At 35.9% G+C, this 25705-nt stretch overlaps 1 protein-coding gene across 3 annotated transcripts in view; it reads right to left on the minus strand.

Moving 5' to 3' along the window:
• The window catches only part of Tcs4 (Threonyl-carbamoyl synthesis 4), a 500068-nt gene that overhangs the window by 36288 nt on the left and 438075 nt on the right, over positions 1-25705 (minus strand). The window lies entirely within an intron of this gene.

Here is a 25705-nt window from a genome sequence, read left to right on the forward strand (position 1 = left end):
TGGGTACATGGATACCAAGTTAGTGCAATTCTTAAAAACGTGCCAAGCAGTGGGTAATTCTGCACTTTCCCCGAAAACAGGATTGGAACAAATATCAAGTGGCCTTTTTGAAAACAAAATTCTAATGAATGTTTATCTTTCGAACAGTCTTTCTGTGATGCCATTTTACGAAAATTAAAACGTACAGAATTTAAAGATAAGATGAAGAGGAAGCATGGAGGACGCTACACACTTTCCGTTTCAGTGAAAACGAATAGGAGACATTATAATCCTTTAAGTGGGGTGCAAACCTGACGGTCTTTCAACTGTCAGCGCCGGATTTAGCATTTTTCCTAGGCGGGGTAAACACTTAAAATCGCCGCCCTTACCCATCTTTCTTTAAGTTTCTGTAACAAATTTTAGTTTTTTAAATAAACATAGAAATAGGTAGTTTTCGAGATACAATGTAAAATCCATTTTATAGTAAAAAATTCCTTATGTGCTATTTTTGTTCTAAAAGAAATATACGTAACAAATGCTTTAGTTTCTTTACTTATGGCAAAGCATAAGAAGGAAGGCCTAAGAGGAAAGATGTCTTCGCGGAGGTCTTTCTAAGAGTAATTGGCTCATATGCAAGTTACGTATGAGCGAAACGTCGAAAACACCAATGCAGCCAGCTAATTCGCTTGATTCTAACTTCCGACCGAACTACCAGTGTTCAGACTTTACATCTCAGTCGCTGGTGGCTGAACATCCACACCAAACGTTACATAATTAAAATCCCGTACGAACCCTCTTAATGCAGTTACTTCTTCGCTGCACTGAAATAATCAAATTTACATTTTTCCTGAAATGGGGATTTTTTTCAATATTTATAACAAAACCTACTCACATTAATAAATGATGCTAATAGAAAACGATTCAGCAATAAATACTAAAATAGTTCAGCACAGCACAAAAATGGGAATCAGATTTTACTAAGTAATAAAAAATTTAATTTAAACAAATATAAGCAAATTACAAATCACTAATACAATGGATTGAATAATTTTCTACCAATTTCTCGATACTAACAACAACTTTAACCTAGCACGTTAAATATTCATTTCACAATAACGCTTTCATGTAGCCTACTTAAGAACTCTACTATTGTCCTCATAAAGCCCGATAATATAATAAATATTTACATATTCACGCAAAAGACTATTTTTATACTGTAATAATCATTTTCTCTGAAATACGCAATTTTGCAATATTTGCAACAATAACTAGCCAGACCATGAAGGTAAGAAAGAAAGGAGGGGCCATACTTTTGATTATGCACTCGTAATAAAAATAATCTTTAGTTCAAACAATAGATTACATAAGTTAGGACAATAGATGAGCTGATTAATTATGTAACTAACTTTCATTCACTATACATAACAGCCATAAGAGCTACTGCTGAAAGGAAAAGGTTAGTATTTGTACTTTTCATAATTCTTATTTCAATGATAATTTTAAGTTATTACCTAGCGCTCTTAAAATATTACGGAATTAAAATTTTACTCTGCGAGCCTTTTGTTCTAAAAACAAATCTATGGCATCGTCATAATTAACTTGATGTACTGTTTGATTTTCTGTTGCGAGACTTGATAAACGCTTCTGGCTCATCGATGATCTCAAATAGTTTTTAATAAGTTTTAATTTGCTAAAACTTCGCTCACAGCTTGTGGATGTAGTTGGAAGCATAGAGTAAATTCGCAGGGCAATACAAATATTGTGAAAATCATCCTGAAAATCATAGGTGTAGATCTGTTGCAAGAGATAAAAAGCTCTAGCCTTTTTTATGTCGACAAATAACACTGGGGCTTGTTGTTTAAAAAGGGAAAGTTCCTGGCAGAACTCAAACGCGTTTAGAGATCTCGCTCATATTTTCGTGCAAGATGTGCTCCATTCTTTTGCAATTCTTCAGTTGACATATTCAATAGTTCACGACCATTGAGAAATGGAAATTTGAATTTAGTGTAATAGCCCTGTTTACCCTCGTTTTAATTTCTACTAAGATTCGATTAAATACAATTTTCATTGCATTATAAAGTAGCTGAACACGATGAAATGTTCGTGATTCGTCTTCGCACAATTCATCAAATTCCTCTTTGCGTTTTAGAATTCGTTTATTTGTCAGAATAGGTTGAACCTCAATTTTTTTCGTCTGCTGATTTAAATTCTTCTATCCAATACTCCGTAGGAATTTCTCTCATTTTTTGCAAAGTTTTGGTCAGACCTTCCATTAATGCGACGGAACGGGCAAGAATAATATCTTGCATTTGAATTTCAGTATTTATTCGACTGATTTCTCGACGAATATTAGGGCAAATTGTAAGGCTGATAATCAATTCAAAATTTCTTGCAACATATAGCAGATGTCCTGCTTCGTACTTAGACAGATACTTAATTTTGAAATAGTGATATAGCACTTTGAAAGATAATTAATTTCTTATAAGGATTTTACTACTTCTGGTAAATTCGTTAGAAGGGCTTTCACAGCCACATATTTTGACGACCATCTCGTCTGGCTGCTTCCTTTTGAGTTGGTTTTTGTACATCTTTTCGTAATATCTCATCGAATAGAGAATACGAGAAAAAAGCTAAATGTCTTCTGGATAATTTCAAAGAAGTTAACTGCTTCGGGGCAAGACGAGGCAGAAAGCACACAGACAAGATTCAAAGAGTGATCCAAACATCGCACATATTCGGCCATCTTATTCATTTCTGTAATCCTGGCTTGTACTCCAGGATCTAACATGGCCGGTAAATATCTAAACCATCAAGTGTCAGTTTTTCCACAATCCGTTGAGAAATACATTCTCCTGTCTTTCCACCAATTACTATGAAATCAATAAAGCTCTCCTCTATTTCACACACATCACAACATATGTTTTACGTACTGAATCACCTGGCTCATTTGTTCTGTATGCGACATATCTGGAATGCAATCGAACATTATTGTATAATATTTGGCTTCTTTAATATCATTTAAAATGCTATTGCGAACTGCTTTCGTCATCATACCAGTAATTTCATTTTGAATTATCTTTGTTAAATATGATACTTGTCCCTTCTTTAGGTATTCTAACTGGTACTTAAGAGTTATGTTTGGCTAACAGAGTCATTAAATTAAAAAAACAATTGCCTTGACTAGGCCGAGGACACTTTGTGAGCAGACTGCCAGGGGATTCATCAGACCCACCGAAAGAAAGACAGTTTGTTGAAAGATACAATTCAGCATCCATACTCATCTGTGGGATCTTTCTCCATTTTTTTTTCTGTGTGAATTAGTCTCTTAATGTCATGATACCTGGACACTATTTCATTTGTTGTAGTGGAATTTTCCACTTAATCATGCACTTTCTGTGGATTTCAGATATTTCGTGCTCAGTTAATCTTTCTGAAGCTTTTTTGCAATTAGTGAATCCTGTAGTACACAATGCTGATGTAACGGCAGTGGCATGTTTCAGATAAATCTCACAGGGTGTACAAAAATTGCATTTTTAGTTTTAGAATATATAACCAAAGATCTTTTAAGCCTTTCATTATTTGCTAATGTTCTGTGCCCCAATAAAGATGTCAAATGACTTCCATCACATTTAGTGTACCAGTCTGGTTACGTTGTCTGGATATTTTCGGCTAATAATACAGCTTGATTGCTAAGAAAGATCGTTGCTGATCGTTCATTTTTTCTGTGATTGGCCAACTACCTGGGTCTGACAAATCAAAAGATTTTAAGTCTTCTTTCTGCTGCCCACACTCACCTAAATGGAATAATACTTTATATCCCAATTTCATGTCCTCTAGATGTTAGTTTGGGGTTGTTATATAGAAAACATTTTGGGTGTGTGTTTTTAATACCTTATTCCTTTAAACGTAAACTTAACTGACAACTTTGCTGACTGTTGTGCCGGACAAACTAACTAAAAATCATCAAATATCAAATTATTCACATTCAAAATCTAATTCATGATATTCATATATCATATCGACATTCTTATAAATATTCGTATAGAAAATCTATCAATCAATCAATCAATCAATCAATCGTATAGTGGTAGTACAAATTAACGTTTAAGGTTTGCGTTGTGAGTAACCTATGTAAAAGGAAATAACAATAACTCCAAATTCAATTAAACTCCATGTTTCTTAAAAGCCTCCCGGCTCAAACAAATGGAGGGACATGACAGACCACAGTAAATTATACGCTACATAAATACACAAATGCAATTAAATTTTAAACACACATTTATTAAATTCTTGAATATATTATATAATTAAATAATGGATAACTGATCAGTGTCCTACAACATATTTTTACTCTGAAAAGTAACACATAATGTCACACGCATTTACAGCTTACAAAAATTAATATACCTTAAGATGGAAAATAACACATATCTCATTCCAAAATTAACATACTCATATTAATTTGTAAGTTTACTATTTTTGACGTTCAATAGCTCACTAATTAAGCCGGTAAAACAAATCTTTAAACCTTCCTTTACAGACTTTAAATTAATTAGTCATTATTCAAAATATTCTAATCATTTAGTAGTTTACATATATAAAATAAATAATTTCCGTTTAAGTAATTTGAAAAGATAGAGAGGTAAACAAATTTAAAAATCACTCACAGATGGAAGACAGTTTTTCTGGATTGAAGAATCTTTAGTGTCCAATCCACTTGGAAATGAGCTAAAACAATTTTTTTTTCAAAACACTTTCAGAAGCGTCCATTGATTCAGGAACCGCCTTAAATATGTCCATTAAGTGAGAGACAATTTCCGAAAGAAAAGATCTTTAGTGTCCAATCTTTTTTCTGTCAAAACACTTTCAGAAGCGTCCATTGATCTCAGGAACAAGGGAAGCATGATACCTCCTTCTGGAACAAATCTGTATCTCATGACAAATTTCTTCAAATGGAATGTCTCAAACATGACTATTCAAGTTCTCCAAAATACACGATGAAGCGGCGAAACTAAATTTTGGGTAGAGCACTTTTGGCACAAACTTCTTAGTTGTAACCAATCTCTCCTGTCTATGACGAACAATTATAACTGGAAAGCCTCTAACATGACAATTCAAAGATCACAAAATACACGATGAAACGGTAAAATCAAATTGTGCGTAGAGCACATTCTCCGTGCGAACAAATTCTCATCAGCGGGAAAGCGGCGAGAAACCTCGCCTCAGACCGAGTCGCAAGCCCCCCCCCCGCAGGAGGTAAAGCCGCACCGAACTTTTTCTTTTACTGCCTTCGCAACTCAAATGTCTCCAAATCCGACGCAATAGCCGGCGCCCGCGAGAGCAAGACCCGCAAGGGGTCAAGCCCCCACTCCTCTTCTTACTCTTAGCTTGAAAGAATCAGGAAACAGAATGATCTCTAGCCTGGTGCAAGCACCCAGGAAATCTCGTTTTCTCCGTCTCTGTGAGTTCATAGGTTTTCAAAAAAAATCATAAAATTAAATCTTACCAATCCCAGAATTTTATGTTATCTAAATTGAGAAAATGACACACCCATGACGAATCAAACACCAGAAAATCTGACAATGAAATCCGAAAAACATCTGCACACATAACGTGAGAAAAAGAAGTAGACCCCCCAACTAACAAGTGAAACTAGCTTTTACGGGCATCCAATTATCTAACTTAGTACACCTCCCACTGTCTTGAAGTAACAAAACTGCAAACTTTAACAAAGCGACAGGAAAAACGATTTCCGTTTCACAAGCATTAGCTAAAGGGCGACAATACACACCCTCTACTGCCTCCATTGTTAAAAGGCCATAAACCAGATGGCTCCCGCAATCGTTTCCCGCCTTAGTTACAAATCTTACTCAAGAATAATGAGTTAAATAAACCTTAAGAGCCTAAGAATACTTTTCTCCAGATTAAAATACACATGAATACAAATAAAAATATTAGAATAATAATGACTTGAAACACATATTAATAATTTAAATTCGCTACATAACAGGGTCTATGAAGAAAGTTGTTCTCTCAGTTACTGAAATGAAGTCTGTTTGAGGATGATAGATGAAGATTCTTCATCTTAGTCATGTAAATTGCAAGAAATATCACTATTGTTTAGAATCTCGGCATCATCGGAAGTTGCGGCAGGGTCTGACGGTTCGTCTTTTCCGTGAAATTATTTTTCATTTTAGCTGCAATTTGTTTTCTCTGATCGGTCCTATCTTTTGCTATGGTTCTATATTCTGCCCCTGAGAGTATTTTCCTAGACCCTCTCATGATGTCTTGCACCCTAAATAATATACAGTATAACTTGCCTTAATGAGAAAAGATAAAAATTGACGTAATTACGTAGGTAAGTTGAAAAATAAGTTTTCCCTGTCGACTGTGGTCAGAGTTGTGTATGAAAGTCAAAAAAATAGAATGAGACATTAAAGATATGACATACCTTTATTTTTCCACATAGGTACAAAGTACATTGAGACATTTGTCATATCGCTTGATAAGCTTCAAAAAGCCCTCCAGGAAAAAATCAGGGCTTTGCATATGGAAGAAGCGTTGAACGGCTTGCTTCACTTCAGTATTGCTTTCAAAGCGCATTCCCCCGAGATTTTTCTTCAAAGCCGGAAACAGATGGAAGTCGCTTGGTGCGAGATCAGGACTGTATGGCGGATGGTGTAGGCGCTCCCAACCAAGAGTTGCAATATGGTTTTGCGTTGCAGTCGCCGAATGTGGTCTGACATTGTCATCCAACAGCAGAACGCCAGATGTGAGAAGGCTAGGCCACTTTTTCCGAATCGCCTCTTTCAATTTCGACAGGGTGTCACAGTAGCGCATAGCATTGATGGTTCCAACCTCCAAAAAGTCCAGCAACAAAACTTCTTGGGCGTCCTAGAAAACTGTGAGGAGCACTTTACCTGCAGAGGGAGTTGTCTTGAACTTCTTTTGGACAGGTGATGACGGATGTTTCCACTCCATAGATGCGGCCTTCGATTCTGGCGTGAAATGGTGGACCCACGTTTCATCCCCCGTCACAATCCGAAACAGAAAGTCATTGCCATCTTCATGGTAACGCACGAGATGTTCCAGGCTGACCCCCATGCGTTGTTCCTTGTGTGTCGAGGTCAATTGTCGGGGCACCCATCGTGCTGACACTTTTCTGTATCGAAGAATGTCGTGGATGATGTTTATCTTTAGCACAGTTGAGTTTGAATTTGATGAAATCAAGAATTAAATCTTTGATGAGACTATTTGTTGTAAATTTATTTTTGATAAAACTTTGAATGATAATTAGATGTCTATGAGGAAGTGAATGAAGTTAAGTTAAGAATATGTTTCTTGAAATTTGGATCTTCAAATAAACTTGAAATTTGGACTGTAGTAAATTAGTAGTAATAGAAGTTTTAACACTTTTCTTCCCCCTCCGACCTCTTTCTGTTTTCTTGCTGAAAAGATAAATTGCTCGTAAACTTACTTTCTTTGTATACTTACTGATCAGTTTTCAGCGGCATAATACGCGAAAATTTTTAGAAGGATTATAAACTTTCCTTTTAAAAAAGATATAGGGTAAGTTTTCATTTTTATTAAAGATTCTTTTTAGATTAATAAAATCTTTTTAAATTGGAAGATCTTTTTAATTTTTTACTTTATATTTTTGCCACTTTCCTTCTTTTTCATTGATGTTTGATAAGAGGTTCTAGCAAAGTTTTGTGTTAACATTATTTTGAAATTTCAAAGATTTTTTTCATTGTAGAATTTAAATTTTTTCTACATTTTCAGGATAAGTTTTCATTTTTATTTAAGATTTTCTTCAGATATTAGAAAAATCTTTTTAATTTGAAAGATATTTTTAATGATTTCACTTAGTCTTTTTGCTATTTTTCTTCGCTTTGAGGAATGGCCTGAATTTTCGGGTGAACTACTATAATTAAAATACATTGGAATGTTGACCTTCTTAAACTCACACAAGTGCAAAATAAACATCTGCGCATCATTACTAACGCTCACTTCTATGTGCGCAATGAAAGACTACACAAGAACCTTAATATCAAAATTAATAATTACTTTTTGGCCAACCCAATGTATATATATTGGGTTGGAAAGAAAGTAATTTATCTCATGAACAAAGAAAGTAATTTATCTCAAGAAAGTAATTTCGCTTTGCACAAATAGATAGCGTTATGTTCGTTTTGTTATTCTTTTGTCAATCTTAAAATTTTTTCTTCTGACAGTTTTAGGCTGTTATTCATACAAATCCTGTGTATTTTGTTTACAACTATAAGTTTAGAATTAGTTTTAACACGGGGTGCAAAATAAACATTTTCGACATATTTTACATTTTTTTAAAAATTTTCATTAAGGCAAGAATTGTAAGGCAAGATTGCATTAATTTTCATTAAGGCAAGTTTGCATATCTCTTTGTAAGACTGAAGCTTACAAAAAGATATGCAAAGTTTAAGGTACTCTTTATTTAACAGAACGCATGTATCAGAATTTGTTAAAAAAATTAGTTTTGGAAAATTTTCACTTGAAGGTGACCAGTGTTCTGGCTTACCTTATGAAGTTGATAATGACAAAATTTAAGTCATAATTGGATCCGAATGATCATATAGCTGTATGTGTAACGTATATACGAGCCAGTTTCCCTTAGAAAGTACTTCAAGAAGGCATCTTTTTTCTTAGCAGATAGCCCTCGAGGCTTTGCCATATCCACATAAACCAAACGAAAACAAACTTCATATAACTACTGTACGAGAAATTGCAAAAAAATGTTAAATGTACCCCATACAACAACTGAAAATCACATGAGATGTCTTGAACTCGTTAAAGCAGCTCGAATTTCGGGTTCATATGAATTGAAAGAAATTCACTTAAAGCAGCAAATCAATATCTGCGATATGCATTTCAAATGTATTAGAACTGACGTTTTTGTGGAACGAATTATCACTGGTGATGAAAAATGTATCGTCTGCAAAACATAAATCGAAACAGATCATGGTCAAAGCAGGTTGAATCACCTCAAATATCGAAAGCTAAACTCACTCAGAAGAAGATTATGCTGTCAATATGGCAGGATGGCAAAGATGTTGCGTATTTTCAACTGCTTCCAAACAACCAAACGAATAGTCCAGACGTTTACTACTAACAATTTATGAAACTGTCGGAAGCAATGGAAAAGGCAAGAATTGGCAAATCGCAAAGGAATCGTGTTCCACCAATGACAATGCGAGACCTCACAGATCTTTAGTAACAGTACGAAATTATTGGAGCTTCTTTCGGCCCCATATAACCCCGCCCTTGTACCATCGGATTATCATTTATTTCGAAGTTTACATAGTAAAAGTTTACAATAGGGTGCCTTTTGATATTTGCCCTTTTCCTACATGGTGAAAATTTCAGTAATAAGGATGACCTCAAATCACACTTGGTTGAGTGTTTTGATGATAAGGGCCAAAACTTTTATGAGCGCGGAATAATGAAGTTATCAGAAAGATGGCAAAAGGTCATCGAACAGAATGGAAGATATTTAACTGATTAAAGTTCTTTTTTTGGTTATTAAAAATTAAGTTTATATATATGTAATAAAATTGCGGTTCGATGACACGACATGAATGATTTGATTATGAATGCGGCACAAACTTGCATTAAAATTTTCTGCGAAACAGGACGTTTCCCATAATTCACTGTGAACATAGAATATCAAACCCGTGCAGATTTCTTCATACTTAGAACTGGCCGAAGAATATAATAAAAGCACAAATTTGGAAGCACTGATGGTAAGAACACCGAGATGTAGATGCGTAGAAATGCTGATTGCAAAGATACTTGATGCTTAGAACGTCCATCCATTTTAAAGAAGGAACAGTAGAGTCGGATAAAATTCCATATTTATTTAAATTCATATTTGTGGCCACAATTCACTTGGCACTCCAATCGTGCCTATTTCCAGAACAATTTTGATACTATTGTGATATAAGCGATCATTGCAGCACGTAGATGACTGCAGCAAAGCGTCTAGGCACGAGAAAGCACAAGCGAAAAAGGGAGATTGTCGCAGTACTTCAGACGAAGAAAGGAGAAAATCAATTTTCAGTTCGAGTTAGTTTTGGTTTACAATTATTTTTATTGGGCAAGAGATATCTGCAGTAAGCGTTACGTAAGATCGCATGATTAATTTGAATGACGCAGTTTAGACTTGTAGCGCTATTTCTAAGACAGGTCCCCAAATGAAATAAAACAGGTTATGGTTAATAAATTTAGAAGTTTGCTTTCGTATTATTTATCTTACACACTCCCCTCTTTCAAAAGAAAAAGGCGGAGCGATAGAGAAGCCTTTATGAGAGAAAAAGCATTAGAGCAGCAAAATATGAGAAACAATTTTGAAACATACAAAACATAATATTAGCTTTTGAACAATAAAATTATAATACGCAAAATTTTGAGTTAAAAAAATTAATTTTACGCACTTGTTTCAAAATAATTGCATATTTTTAAAGTCCTATTAAGATTTGAGTCTTTGTAAAAAGTTCTAGTTTCTGGATCATTCACATCACAATTTTGATACTTCAGGGAAAGATTTCCAAAAATTTCTACACACAATATCACAATTTAAAAAATTTTATATACCCATTAATTATTACAAATAATCATAAATCTTAAAATTTTATACCATACTAATTTTCAGATTTATAAGTAATATTTTATCATTATTGAAATTATGGTTTCTACTTTTATTATTACATTTTACAATTTTCTTATTATACACAAACTGGAAGACCTTGACTGATTAAAGTTTTTTTTTTTTTTTTTTTTTTTTTTTTGTACAGAAAATTCAGTTTACATATATATATAACAGCGCATGTGTAAAGGGCGGCATGTTTAAGATATGAAAGACTCTAGTGTAAAAATTAACACCATGTATACTGCAACTGTATATTGTATTTGTAGATGAATGTTAAAATCTAAAATTTTAATCATTAATATACCACTTATGTTGTTTTGTTTATATATTTGATCATCCTTGAATCCTGAAAGTTTCGTGGCGATTGTCATTGGATAGTCTTTAGAAGCACAAAATTATCATCGTGTTTGTATTTTCTGTTACCTTGAAATTAAAAAACGAAAAAAAAAAAAAAAAAAAAAAAAAAAAAAAAAAAAAAAAGAGTCTGAAATGTTTCAGATTTTAACAGTTGCCCAAAATAGTCTCTTAAGTTTTTTTTTTATGCTCTCGCTGAGCTCGCAGTCTACCAGTCTACTGTTGCAGTCGGTTCTGCTAACCCTCCCTTTTTTTGAACATAGGATTACGTTCCTCCATAATGGTATGCTGGGAAAGCAAAAATTAGGATGCCATTTGAGGTGTGCGCGAATGCTTATATATTCGACACTACAAATGTTACAATCAATCTAAACATTCCATTAGATAAATGAAAGAGCACATTAGTCAACAGGGGAAAAAATTAAAAATTGGACAAAGGGGTATACGCATAGTAGTGCTTCAAAAACAGCGAAATTTTGGAAGCTTCATGCGCATGCGGAGATTGGCAAGTTCGTTTGGTAGACAGTCGAGCTTAGACAGTCAGTGTGTTCAAGCAAATCAGCACAAATTAAATATCTGAGCAGATAAAACTAAACAACTGTTTATATGTAGGCATGGAGCGCGAAATAGGAATCCCAACATTAATCTAAATGGAGTCTCTATAAAAGAAGTCACTGATCTTAAATATCTAGGTATTATAATTAACAATAGGCTTCCCTGGGTACCTCATATTAAAGAGCTTAAGCAGAAAATAAATCAGCTTAGTAATTACATGGTTAGAACATCAGGACCTCATTGGAGCACTGCAATCACTATGCTCAAAAGCTGGTACAGAACAATCTCAGAAAAGATCATATTATATGGGGCTGCCATATGGGGAAGGAAGCTTACTGCCCATATGAGGAGGCAGCTTCTCACCATACAAAGAATGCAACTTTTAATCATATGCAAAGGTTATAGAACATCCCTAACTGCGGCACTGCAACTGCGGCTGGCGGGTATCCCTCCACTGGACCTTCTAGTGGAGAGAGAATCACTATTAGTAAGGACATTGCGCCTGGAAAATTACGTCTCTCTGTGGCAAAAGACATTCTACCACACAGACTATGAGAAGCGCAAGCCGATCATGCTTGGACACCCTGCAGATACAGATTTATCGCACACAATATATATGCAGTACACTCCGCCAAATGAGAAAGCATTAGCTATTTATACAGATGGCTCAAAGACGGAGAAAGGCACAGGCTGCGACTGTGTACTCCAAGAAGGAGAAGTGGTTAAAACTTGGGAAAGACGACTGGCAGACAAAAATACCGTCTTTCAGGCAGAGCTTTTTGCATTAAAAGCAGCTATCAATTTAGCAAAAATATCAATTAGGAATAAAAATCAACATATGTAGCGACTCTGCCTCAAGTTTGGAGCCCATCCGAGAGCACAAGACTAGGAGTCCTTTGGTGCAAGATATTCAGAAAATTCTTTTAAGTATCCCACCAGATGACAGACCTATCCTGATCTGTGTTCCAGCTCATGTGGGTATTACTGGCAACGAAGCGGCGGATGTGCTTGCGAAATCTGCAGCCAATGACTCCAGTAGACTGGAAAACGCAATAAGTGTTCCGCAGTCCTACTTAAAAAAATCAAGCTCAATAGCCTTTTACAAGAAAGGCAGAAAAGATGGGAAAGGGAAAGCGCAGAGAGGAGAACCTACAAGTTCTTTCCAAAAATTAAATTCTGCTCAATTAATACATACAGCAGAGCGCAAACTCAATTCTATACTGGCCATGGTCCCTTCTCACATTATCTTAAGATATTCGGCAAACGAATCAGAATTGTTTGAATGTGGTGCGGTAGGTGATGCAGATCACTTCCTCTTCAACTGCCCACAAACCGATAAACTGCATTTAAAAATGCCAAGCAGTGAATACTGGCCGCAATGGGTGGAGCATACCTGCGGCAACAAGCAGACGAAAACTAAAATAGAGGTGATCAGGCTATGCTCAGCAAGGTAGTACTAAGAAATTCTCCCCCTCCTCTTGAGAATTGTATCTTCGTAGCATAATTTTAATAGCAATTGAAAATACTACAACAACTGAAAATCAATACTAGAAAAATAGCTCACCCCGTAGAATAGTAACAGGACTGTAAGAGCAAAATTATTGTAATGTAAGCATATTATTATCCAGTTTGTATGTACTTGATAAAAATAATATTGTAAAGCAGTTTAAATGATATTGAAAATCCAGTCAATGTGTAAATGAATTACAAGTTTACTTTGATTATCTTAGTAAAAGTATTGTAAATATGAATTCAGATAATGTTTAAATGTATAAATAACTCATGATTTCATGTAACTATCACATGTAACTTGTACAAGACAATGTTTGTAATTAACATATCTATGCTTATACACAGGCCTTGTATGCCCATGTGATATTTATATTTATAATTTTACACAGAGGAAATATTCCCTTCTGCCAGGATGACTATTAACACTGTAAGACTTTTACATCAAAGTCAGGTTAGTGGTTATCTCAGGCGGCGCTCAGGTGGTGTTTGTTGTATTTTATTTTATTTCGCCACGCTATTAGTATTGCGATTTATAGAAATTTAATGAATGTATCAGACCGCGTATCAACAGAATTTACTGTTAAGTAGCATTAGAGAATACAGGATTTAAAAACAGGCGATATTTGTATGTTTGATGTAAGATGTAATTGTGTACGGACAATCAGGATTTATTCTAGAACCAGTATATATTCATCCTACTGTTAATTCAGGAGATTTGAAGATATTTTTGCTTAGAGCATTGATGAAATATTCAGAGACTACTTTATTGATCGATAAAGAGTTTACTGTAGGTATAGATGTTCCTATTATTATAGATTTCAATGTAGACGTCAAAGGAAATGAAAAGGCATTTGATTTTAACGAAGCATCATTTTAGTCTCTATATGGTACCATGTGACTATCCAAGTACACTTGGCAATTGATTTATAGATTTAACATTTACTAGCAATATAACGGCAGGCATCTTAAATTATATATCTGATTTCTGGTATCATCGACCAATTTTTCATCGACCAATAGCGTTATTTTGAAGGAATAAATGTAATAAAAATAAAGTAAAATGAAATAAAATATATCTGAGTGTAAAATCTTTTCTTTGTTTTATTTGTAATATAACATCCTCACATTTCCGTTAGAAATCCCACGAATTACACACCAGCAGCTGTTTAAACTAAAAGAAAGAGCCTACTGTCAATTATTTAGCTTTAAATTTTGTCATTAAGCATTTCTTAGCACATACACATTATGCAATACAACAAGAAATTAACAAAAAATTTGAAAACAGTATAGAAGGATACGTTTAGAATCCGATGCAATGTTAAATGTTGGCATACATTATTCTCTTCTTTTCAGTTTTTGCCTCGCGCGCTGGAGATAAAAATGTTTTATACCGTAGTGTTGGCACTGCTCGATTTCAGATTGTTGAGCTTGTTAATCGAAAATTCATTAAAGTTTTACAAAATATGAAATAGATAAAAACAAATTCCAAATTAGAGCTTCCAGGTACCCATGTTTGGGTGGAAGACTATGTTATTCAAAATTTGATGATTCTAGGCACCGTTGTTTTTTTGCAATGCGAGGAACATACATACATTCATGTAGATTCTTCGTTATTTAGTTAGTTTTCTTTAAATATAAAACGATAACATTTGGTGGCAACAATCTGAAAAGTGATTCAGACACTTAGTGGTTAGACACATAATGTCGTTTCGAGACATAGCCCTTCTGGCCTAACTCAAATTTGGGTTAAAAAAATTAAAATTAAAAAATTCTGAAAGTTTTCAGATTCTATAATATGCCCTAAAGAAGGTTTTTTTTTCATTTATATATATACATACACGTTTCGAGAGCATTTGGGCTAATGTTCTTTTGGGGTAATTGAAATTTCCAATAGAGAGACTCGCGCGCTGGAGATAAAACTTTTTTTTCTGTATAGTGTTGTCAAAAAAAAAAAAAAAAAAAAAAAAGGATCATGCATAGAATTTAGGTCAATATGCATATGTAGCATATATATATATACGTGACTAACATGTTTCAGCATAATTGTCTTAAACATGTCTAATTGTAATTCTATTTAATCAAATCCAAGTTTTTGCAAAAGTTTTAAAACAACGAAAATTTTCAAGCATGCTTTTCATGCCCATATGCTTCTTAATGGCCCCCTTATTGCTCTTACTCCTTTTGGAACTGGTATTTTTAATATCCCATTTCAAATATGAAATTATATATATATATTATTAGAAAAGCTTTTTCTTATATGATCTCCAAGGAACAGAAACTTAATTAAAACGATGAATTATTGGAATAACTTTTAGTGAGTATTTTAAAGCGAAAAATTATTGGAATAAATTTTAGTAAGTATTTAAAGCATACTTTAAATCAGTATTTAGATTTCTATTGTAGTAACAATTATTTAAAAGCTGTATAGAACTATTATTTTAAACCGTTAAAGTTCTAATAGTAAAAATAAAAAGTAATATTTAAAGTACTGAAAAGGTAGCTATTGTCATTGATCGTAGAATAATTGACTTTTCAAGGGAAACAGACCAAACCACTATCAAATAACAATAACCAAATTAAATGAGAGTGTTTCTTCTTATTTCCCAAGTTAGGCTCAAATTAATTATTTTGCTACAGTTAGATCATAAGTTATAAATAAAATTTAATTATTAGAAATTAGTCTGCTTAAGCCAAAATATAAATCTAATAATAAATGAATAATTTATTAGTTATCAGCTTTAGCGCTAGTATTCGGCTTATGGTACCTCGATTTTCCAGGTTCCATTCTCAAACTGGTGAAGTTTTAAAATTGCTCGAGGTGTTAAACTGAAATTACGGACCAAGATTAAATTGATATTCCTTTTTTAAGCTTATGATTTTTATACCTTTTTAATATAGTTTCAGTAACTTTCCGAAAATTTAATAGTATCGAGGAGTTAAACTATAATCCGAAGCTTTCAAACTGTATATATTGTTGCGTGCGTACGGGTTCGTTATGAAATGAATGCACAAGTCCGATAAAAAAAAATGAAAAAAAGTTTATTATTATCACAACAAAAATGCTTAAATTTTCTCAAATTATCACGCAGTATTACAATATCTCACAGTAGTTTTCTTTTAACTACTCAAATGTCCAATAGAACGTAATTCAAAACAGCTAAAGAACGCTAATCCGCGAATTCGCTACAATCAACAACAGTAGTTTTCTAAACAACAACAAACTAAGCAACTACTACAAACTGAGATGTTTTCCTCCTTTTATAAGATTTTAAAATCACGCGCTAGAATTTTCCAGTACTTTCTCGAAATCAAAAAGAGATATTTATTTATTTAATGCACGCGCTCTTGTATTTTCAATTTTCCGGCTTAGCTTTCTTTTAATATTCGTCACGCGCTGCACTGCGCGAGAAATAAAACCATTTAATTTATAATTGAACTAACATTAGCTTTTTAAATACCAAATTCGTAACACTGCCCCCTTCCCAAGGACTGCACGTCCCGGGCAGTACAATCCCTGGACAGGAAGCTAAACTTACAACTGTGGCATAAATGCATTAATAAGCATTACATTACAATAATAAACAACATGAACAATAAATGCAATACATAAAACAAATCAAATGCTATCAAATACAAATCAAATACACATTTAAAAACAAAATAGACCATGGTCTTATACTATTTACAATTATTTACATTATGTACTATGGCCATAGTAATGAGCTAACCTGTCGTAATGAACGACTTTAGATTTAGAGTTCGAAGACTTACGAATCCGAACCACGACGTCATTCAGCCTGTTTAGGACTGTGTACGGCCCATCCCAAGGTGACTGTAATTTCGGACAAAGTCCTTTCCGTCGAGTCGGATTCCACAACCACACCTTGTCTCCTTCGTGGAACTGATGTTCAGTAGCTCTTGTGTCGTATCGGGTCTTCATCTTCTCCGTCGCCAAGTTGACTCGCTCTCGTGCAAAATTGTGCATCACTTCAAACCGGGCCTGGAGATCTTGAATATATTCCTTAGACGATGAAGGAGCATCCGGAGGGCGGCCAAACAATAGATCACAAGGCAGACGAAGATCACGACCGAAGAGCATCTGTGATGGAGAATAGCCGGTACTCTCGTGGACAGCACTGCGGTAAGCCAGCAAAAAGAGTAGTAATTTCTTGTCCCAGTCCTATTGGTGTCTGGAAACCACTAATGAGAGGTTATTAAGGATGGTTCGATTGAACCTCTCTACCATGCCGTCCGACTGGGGATGCAATGGCGTCGTTTGAGTTTTGTCAATGCCAAGTAGTTTGCATAGTTCTTTGATTACTGCTGAGGCAAAATTCCTTCCCTGATCGGAATGTAACTGAAGAGGCACTCCGAACCTGGAAATCCAGTGCTGTATCATTACCTCAGCTACTGTGACTGCCTCTTGATCAGGAATAGGATAAGCTTCAGGCCACTTGGTGAAGTAATCAATGACAACGAGTATGTATTTGTTGCCATCAGCAGTTCGTGGCAGAGGTCCCAGGATGTCAAAGGCGATACGTTCAAAAGGCGCACCTACGTTGTAACGTTGCAGTCTGCCTCGGCTGCGTTTCCTCGGTCCTTTCCGACCTGCACAGGCATCGCAAGATCGGCACCAATTTTGCACGTCATCCTTTGCATTATTCCAGTAAAAGCGCTCACGAACTCTCTGCAAGGTCTTCATAATTCCAAAGTGACCTCCCGTAGGGCTGTTATGTAGTTCTTTGAGGACATCAGGAATCCGGGATCTTGGAAGTATCAGTTGCCATCGGAACGTCTTCCCATCATCCGACTCGAATTTCCGGTATAAGACGCCGTTTCGAATGTGAAGTGAATCCCAGAGTGCCCAGTATTGTTTTGTTGTAGGACTACAGATAGAAATGTCCTGCCATGTAGGTTTTCTGTTTGATGACTCTATTAAATCAAGTATGGGTTTAATGTCGCGGTCTTCCAGCTGGTCTTTCCTGACTTCATCATCACTCCACGGTCTCGATCAGCCGATGTTGATGTTGTAATTTGTCTTGCGACCGGAGTCAGCAGCTCGTATTTCGCTTCCACCCTGGAACAATATCGGCAGCTTTCTTGGCAAGGTCTTCTAGACAGGGCGTCGGCGTTTCCGTGTGATGATCCCTTATGATGACGGATAGTGATGTCATATTCTTGGAGTCTCTGTATCCACCTGGCTATTTGACCCTCAGGATTTTTGAAATTTAAAAGCCAGGCCAATGAGGCATGGTCCGTGCGGAGGAGGAATTTTCTCCCGTATAGATAATGATGGAAATGTTCTACAGCTTTGACTATGGCGAGCAACTCTTTCCTTGTGACACAGTAATTCCTCTCCGGTTTAGACAGGCACTTGCTCCAGTAAGCTACTACACGTTCTTGGCCGTCTATTTCTTGGGACAAAACAGCACCGACACTTTCATTGCTCGCGTCGGTGTCGAGAATAAATGGTCTGTCGAGCTGAGGATACGTCAGGATTGGAGCAGATGTTAAAACTTCCTTTAAGTTGTTAAATGCATTCTCGCATTCTTTTGTCCACAAGAATCTTTGCTTGCTCTCTGTCAGCTTGTGAAGTGGTCTTGCGATGGAAGAAAAGTTCTTCACGAATCTCCTATAGTAGGTGCAAAGCCCTAGGAAGCTTCTCAGCTGATGGACATTTTCGGGACGCGTCCAGGATTTAACCGCTGATACCTTTTCAGGATCCGTGCGCATACCTTCTGCAGAGATGACATGTCCCAGGTAAGTCACTTCCTTTCGAAACAATTTGCATTTAGCGGGAGTCAGCTTCAGATTGGCCTCTTTCAGTTTCTGAAGCACCTTTCTAAGATTTTCTAGATGCTCTTCAAAACTCTTTCCGACGATGATGATACAGTCCAGGTATATCAGACAGGCTTCGTAGGAAAGGCCTTTCAAAACAGTCTCCATAAGACGTTCGAATGTTGCCGGCGCATTACACAGTCCAAACGTCATTACTTTGAACTGCCAAAGTACTTGTCCCGTAGTAAATGCCGTCTTTTCTCGGTCATCAGGATGGATTTCTACCTGCCAATACCCACTCTTTAAATCAAGTGTTGAGAACCACTTGCTTCCAGAAAGAGTGTCTAGAATTTCAACGCTGGTCGTCAATTCTAGGAAGAGGGTAACTGTCTTTCTTCGTAACCTCATTCAACCGGCGATAGTCGACGCAAAATCTTGTTGAGCCGTCTTTCTTTCTGACTAGGACGATGGGAGATGCCCATGGACTTACTGAAGGCTCGATGACATCGCCTTCTTCCATATCTTTTAACAGTGTTCGCACCTCTTCCTGTTTAGCAAACGGTAGACGTCCTGGATGTTGCTTGATCGGGGGATGATCGCCAGTATCTATTCTATGTTGTGTCAAACTAGTTCGACCCACGTCAGAAGACGAGCGGGAGAAAACAACTTGAAGATCTTTAATGACGCGTTCGGCAGCATTTTTCTCTTTATCGTTTAATTGTGCATTCTGCAATAACTCCGATGTAATGCTCTCTGAGGACACGGATTCTGGGATGTTACTCTTTCTTTCAACGCTGGTTACTGGAGTACATGTTGCAACCACTTCACCTTTCTTAATAACTCTCGACTTTTCAGTTACATTGGCGACTCTCACCGGGATAACCGTTCTGGATAGGTCGACGAGTGTTGAGGCTACTAATACTCCTTTTGGGATATTACAGTTATTGGGATATTCTATGATGCCGTAGCGGAAATTTCTATTTTCGGCTATGGATCCAGGAAGTAAAATTTCTGTTCTTGCCGATATTGTGATATAGTCTTGTGCTATGATTTTATGGACAGATTTAACTTCTTCATCATTAACGAGAAATAACGCTATGTCCTCAGATGTAGAATGCAATTCGTTATTTTTAAAATCCAAAAAAAAATTGTATTTCCTTAGAAAGTCCAATCCGAGCATGCAAGAATCAGTGATCTCTGCTACATATGCCGTGTGATGGTAAGCGGCACTTCCAAACGTGATGTTAACATTTACTTTTCCGTCGATGTCGATCTTCTCACCGGACACAGTCTGGAGGGTAACGCAGGGTAGCGTCCAGATAAGTTTGTTTCCTAGTTGTTGAGCCAAATCTTTTCGGATGATGGTGACGTTGGCTCCTGTACCTATAGTCATATTGCACGGAACTCCATTCATATGTCCTATTATAAAAAGTCCATTACTGCCGCCTCTCACTGCAGAAATCTGAAGCGCTTTAAACGGGGGCTTTTCATTATCTGGCAACCTCCGCCCCGCGAGATGGCCACTAATTAGTTTCCCTGCTGCTTGTTAGAAGCGGCCTTAACATCAGTACCCTGGGGTGTTTTGCAGTTTCGTCGTATGTGTCCTTCAGCACCGCAGTTCTAGCACTTAACGGTCGGTTTCTTCTCACCAATATTCCGTCTCAAGGCGTTCAGTTGTCTAGTTAAATCGTCAAGTCGAGCGGTGACTTGATCCCCTGGCTCCTGGACTTGAGCAGCTCTGACTGGGTGGCGGTCTCGACGAGTGGCTTGCTGGGCTGCCTCAAATTTCATGGCGTACACTAGAGCACTTTTTAAATCTTTTACATCCGCCATTCGTAGAGCTTTCTGTATTTCAGTATCTCGGATGCCGTCGATAAAGTATTGCAAGGACAGGATTTCCCTTGTTTCTGTCGGGCATTCCGAAAAGGCGAGATGGGACAGCCTTTCAACATCCGTGGCGAGCTCCTGAAGTGTTTCGGTAGGCTTCTGTTAACGAGATTTTAATTGGAGCCTGCTGTAGTCTTTTAAACACTTCTCCCCAAAGCGCAACTCCAAGGCGCCGGACAGAGCTTCGAAATCTAACCTTTTGTTTTCGGGAAGAGTCTGAAGGATATCCGCTGCGTCTGCTCTCAGAGAAGCGGCGAGATGACAGGCCTTAGTTTGGGAATCCCATCCATTCGCATCCGAAACGATAGAAAATTGTGTTTTATACACTTGCCAGGATGTCTTCCCATCATATGTGGATAGCTTCAGAGGTGGACGAGCAGGCATTGGTAAGAATTTAAAATCATCACTCCTGCTCCCTGCCGACGCTACGAATTTCTTTAAAGTATCCATTTCTTTGGCAACTGCAGAAACTCTCTCATCAATTTGTTGTTCGATTTGGTGTTGGACGGCACAAACTCTTCCTTCAATTCGTTCCTCCACAGCAGAAACTCTCCCTTCTATATGTTCTTTTACAGAAGAAACTCTTTCTTCTATTTCTTCTTTCACCGAAGAAACTCTTTCTTCAATATGATCTTTTACGGAAGAAACTTTTTCTTCAATATGTCCAACTTTATTTTCAACTGCGTCAATTCTGCCTTCCATAGCTTCAAATTTATTTTCTATTATGCAAGTAATTTCTCTTTTCATTTCTTCTTGACCAGCTTGAACGGCTTTCATTTCGTCCTTAACGGATTCCTGGCCCAATTTCATTTCTTCCTTAACGGATATTTGACCAGCATCCATTTTCTCTTTAATTTCTTCTTTAAAAGATGTTTGGCCAGCTTCCATCTTTTCTTGTACAGCTTTTATATCTTCATTAACGGAGTTGACGGCTCCTTCCATCTTTTCTTGGAAAGCAGCAAATGCAGTCATCATTTGCCTGAATTGTTCTTCCATCGCTCTTGTTATTGGCATTCAAATCCCACTTCTGACACCAAAAATTGTTGCGTGCGTACGGGTTCGTTATGAAATGAATGCACAAGTCCGATAAAAAAAAATGAACAAAAATTTATTATTATCACAACAAAAATGCTTAAATTTTCTCAAATTATCACGCAGTATTACAATATCTCACAGTAGTTTTCTTTTAACTACTCAAATGTCCAATAGAACGTAATTCAAAACAGCTAAAGAACGCTAATCCGCGAATTCGCTACAATCAACAACAGTAGTTTTCTAAACAACAACAAACTAAGCAACTACTACAAACTGAGATGTTTTCCTCCTTTTATAAGATTTTAAAATCACGCGCTAGAATTTTCCAGTACTTTCTCGAAATCAAAAAGAGATATTTATTTATTTAATGCACGCGCTCTTGTATTTTCAATTTTCCGGCTTAGCTTTCTTTTAATATTCGTCACGCGCTGCACTGCGCGAGAAATAAAACCATTTAATTTATAATTGAACTAACATTAGCTTTTTAAATACCAAATTCGTAACAATATTTTTTACGTGTGCTTTGTCTTGCACCGAAGTTTCAGAATGTAATTTTCTTTCCTCGCATCGAAGCGATCAGAGGCCGAGTGGATTTAAAAAAAGGCACAATTTGAACCGAGTGAATCAAACTTCGGCGAAAGGGCTGGTTGTATGGGAGTTTTGAGTTTTCCCATGTGTAGCAAGCGTACGAGCTAATTTTGTTTTCGAAAATCTTTCTGGAAAACATCTGCAACTTTAGGCAGATAATGCTTATGTGATTTTCATTAATCATAAAATCTAGCTTCCCTTCTTCACTTATGAATTGAATAGGAACAGTAGTGTTAATACAACATAGCGTTCGATAATACGAATTAGTAAGTGTTTCCGGTACTTATGTATTATCACGTCAACCGTGAGACCGTTGACAAGCAGCGCGATTTAACGTCAGTTATGGATAAGTGCAACGTAACAACGCATTCATAACATCTGTGCTTTCATCTGATGTAAACTCGATTAGTTCTTGAAAAGCTACCTCATGTTTTTATAAATAAGGATATAAATTAGCTGTTACTGCTATATTTTTTTCCTTGCATTTTGAAAACGTGATTAAAATTTGGGACCTGACTTCTACAGAACAGGACAGGGAACCACAAAATAAAATACTGCACCATCATGACGACTTATAAGCTCAATTGCCAGAGCCTGACTAAGGCAGGGTCATAAGGGGCAGCTGTCCCAGGGCCCCAACATCACAGAAAGAGCCACCAAATCGAATAGAATGTTTATTATTATAAAAATTTAAATATCTTCAAAAAATCGCGTGTTCATTACTGAAGTAGTGAAGCAGAGGGAGGGGGGCTAAAAGTTTTAGCCCCAGGTTCCTAGGCTAAGTCGGGCCCTGTCAATTGCTTATTACATGGGTCCATCCATTATCTGTTATTTATTATAAATTTTTCAGTATTTACATAATAAGGACAATATTACATAATTTGGTTACATAATAATATCAATAACATAACAATAATATCAATCAATGTAATCAACACAATAATATCGCCTTCTACAGAACAGCAAGCAGTGGATTAGCTTTACTGTTATGGCATCTTACCATAAAAACAGGGTTGATTAATGGAGACGATATGGTCAACTGAATATGGCTAACAAAAAAGCAATACATTAGAATAATTATCCGAGGGAAGTCTGTACTCATAGCGTTCTAAATAGAAAGCTGGTAAATTCGAAGGATCTAACCAAAAACTAGAAATCGACGAAAACTTATTTAGAAAGCTCAAAAAACAAAGCGGGTCGAATACTGATTTTGTTTATTAATAAACGGGCGTCCGAATTGTTCCAACGGAATGCTGATCTCTGCCAACTTTGATGGTTCGATGGTAACCAACTTTCACGATCGGCGGGGTACTATGTGATTTTTTTCTTTTTTATTCTAATTACCAGTAAAATAAAATTCTTTTCTTTTTCTTTTTCCCCCCAATACCCAAATTATCACGAAAATTCTTTAAAATAATAATTAGCTAAACTGAAACATTGACTTGTAGATTTCAGAAAGAGAGCAAGTATTATGTGTGTGGGGGGGGGAATTTCCTACAACTTAAATCCTTAGCACAAGGTGAGAGGAAGCAAACAGATCAAACAATGACCAGTGGAGAAGAACTGGCTAATTTCTTGCTTCTCTTCAATGAAATTGTAGAAGATTTATAGCAGAAACGAAAGATATTCCGCTTCTGATTTGAAGCTGGTGTCAGCGTTTTAAGAACATCAGCAGACTAAATCTGAAACCAATGGATTCAAATTTTGAAGTATGATTAATTCTTTGAAGAACATGACAAACATTTTAGAATTTGAATATGTTTTTCCAAATATTCGAAACAGAAAAAAGAAAAGAATATCTGATTGTGAAGTTATGTTTTCCTTTAAATGGAAATGAACCTCTAGTTTCTTGATTCTCAACCTCTTTCATTCAGTTTCTCGTTTTTCATGTGCTCAGAATACAACTCACTACTCCATTTCAAAGATTTTTTTTATTCCAAAGTTCCTCTTAAATATATGCAAAATATAAAATATTTTATTTCAGTACGTTATGAAGTTACATATTAATTTATTTTGATTACGTGAAAGTTTGGCAAAACTTCAGAAACAATAAACGAATTTTAATGAAATTTTTTAATTAAACTAAATTAAAATAATAACTTAGGAGCTCAGACTAAACCAACAAAATAATAATTAGCTAAATAATAGTATTTTTAAGTATAAAGTAATAATATTTTAAAATTCAATTAATTTTAATGAACACTTGCGACTGTTTTTCCTGCTAAAGTTTGAGATATGCGGGGAAGTGTTTGACAGACCACATAGTAGGGTCATTTTAAATCTTCTGTCTATTACGCATTTCTTTCTTTTTTTTATTTTTTTATTTTGTAGGACGTTTCAACTTTAGTGCGATGTAGAAAAGCCCGATTAATAAAGTTCTCTTTACATATATGGAATAAACGCGCAGAGAATTCTGGATGTCATGTTTGGATATATTCTGTCCATCAGAAACCAGACCCCTGTGACCGCTTTATCATCGAGCATATCTCATGCCTTTAAATTTGTCCTTAGTTCCAGAAATTAATCTTGACATTCGGCAAGAACATTTATCAAATGTAGAACGAAATTAACATTTAAATCAATTTCACAAAAACCATATCATCATCGCTCGTTCAGCTTTAGGCAAGAAAGCAATTTCAGAATGGCAACCTTATACTAGCAAAGATCGTTTCTTGGACATTTCATTACTGTTTTCCTGGACAGATGGAGATGTGTTCCTTTTCCAATTATGCCGTGCATTGCTTTGCCATGGCTGTTGTTCATAAACATGGCTGTTGTTCATTTAAAGTTGCCCTTTTTTCAAGTTTAAAGTTTTCATTGGTTATTTAATCTTCCAATTAAATCATCAATTAATTCAGGAAATATGCAAATGATTTCAGTGTTGTCAAATACCGCAAAATTTAAAATTTTAGAAAAATGTGAAAACAGGTTTTTCTTTCTTATCGTAATCAAGAGTTCGTGGCAGTACCTTAAACGCTGGAATATTTCTAATGTTGAACTTTCTCTTCCTATTCTTTCTCTCTTACTCACGTAAACGTTCAAGAAATAAATGAACTTTGCATTTGATAATTCAGTGTATTTAGCTTTTTGAATAGGGAAAGTACGTTATCCATTTCTCATCTTCCAGCTAGGAGAAAAATTTCATTTTATTCTGAATTTCAAAAAATAATATATGTTCATTTCTAAGCTACAACGCTCTGCTAATCACAATTCTTCTTGCAATCCATCAAGGTAAGAAAGAAGAACATGATGGCTTGAATTTATATCATCCGTTCTAAATCCACAGACGTACGCCTCATGTACCCAGGCGAACTTTAATGTGTGGCCCGAAAT

Source organism: Stegodyphus dumicola, chromosome 2 (assembly GCF_044657685.1).
Source record: "Stegodyphus dumicola isolate Sdum_Otavi_A_Nest chromosome 2, ASM4465768v1".
Classification (NCBI taxonomy): Eukaryota; Metazoa; Arthropoda; class Arachnida; order Araneae; family Eresidae; genus Stegodyphus; species Stegodyphus dumicola.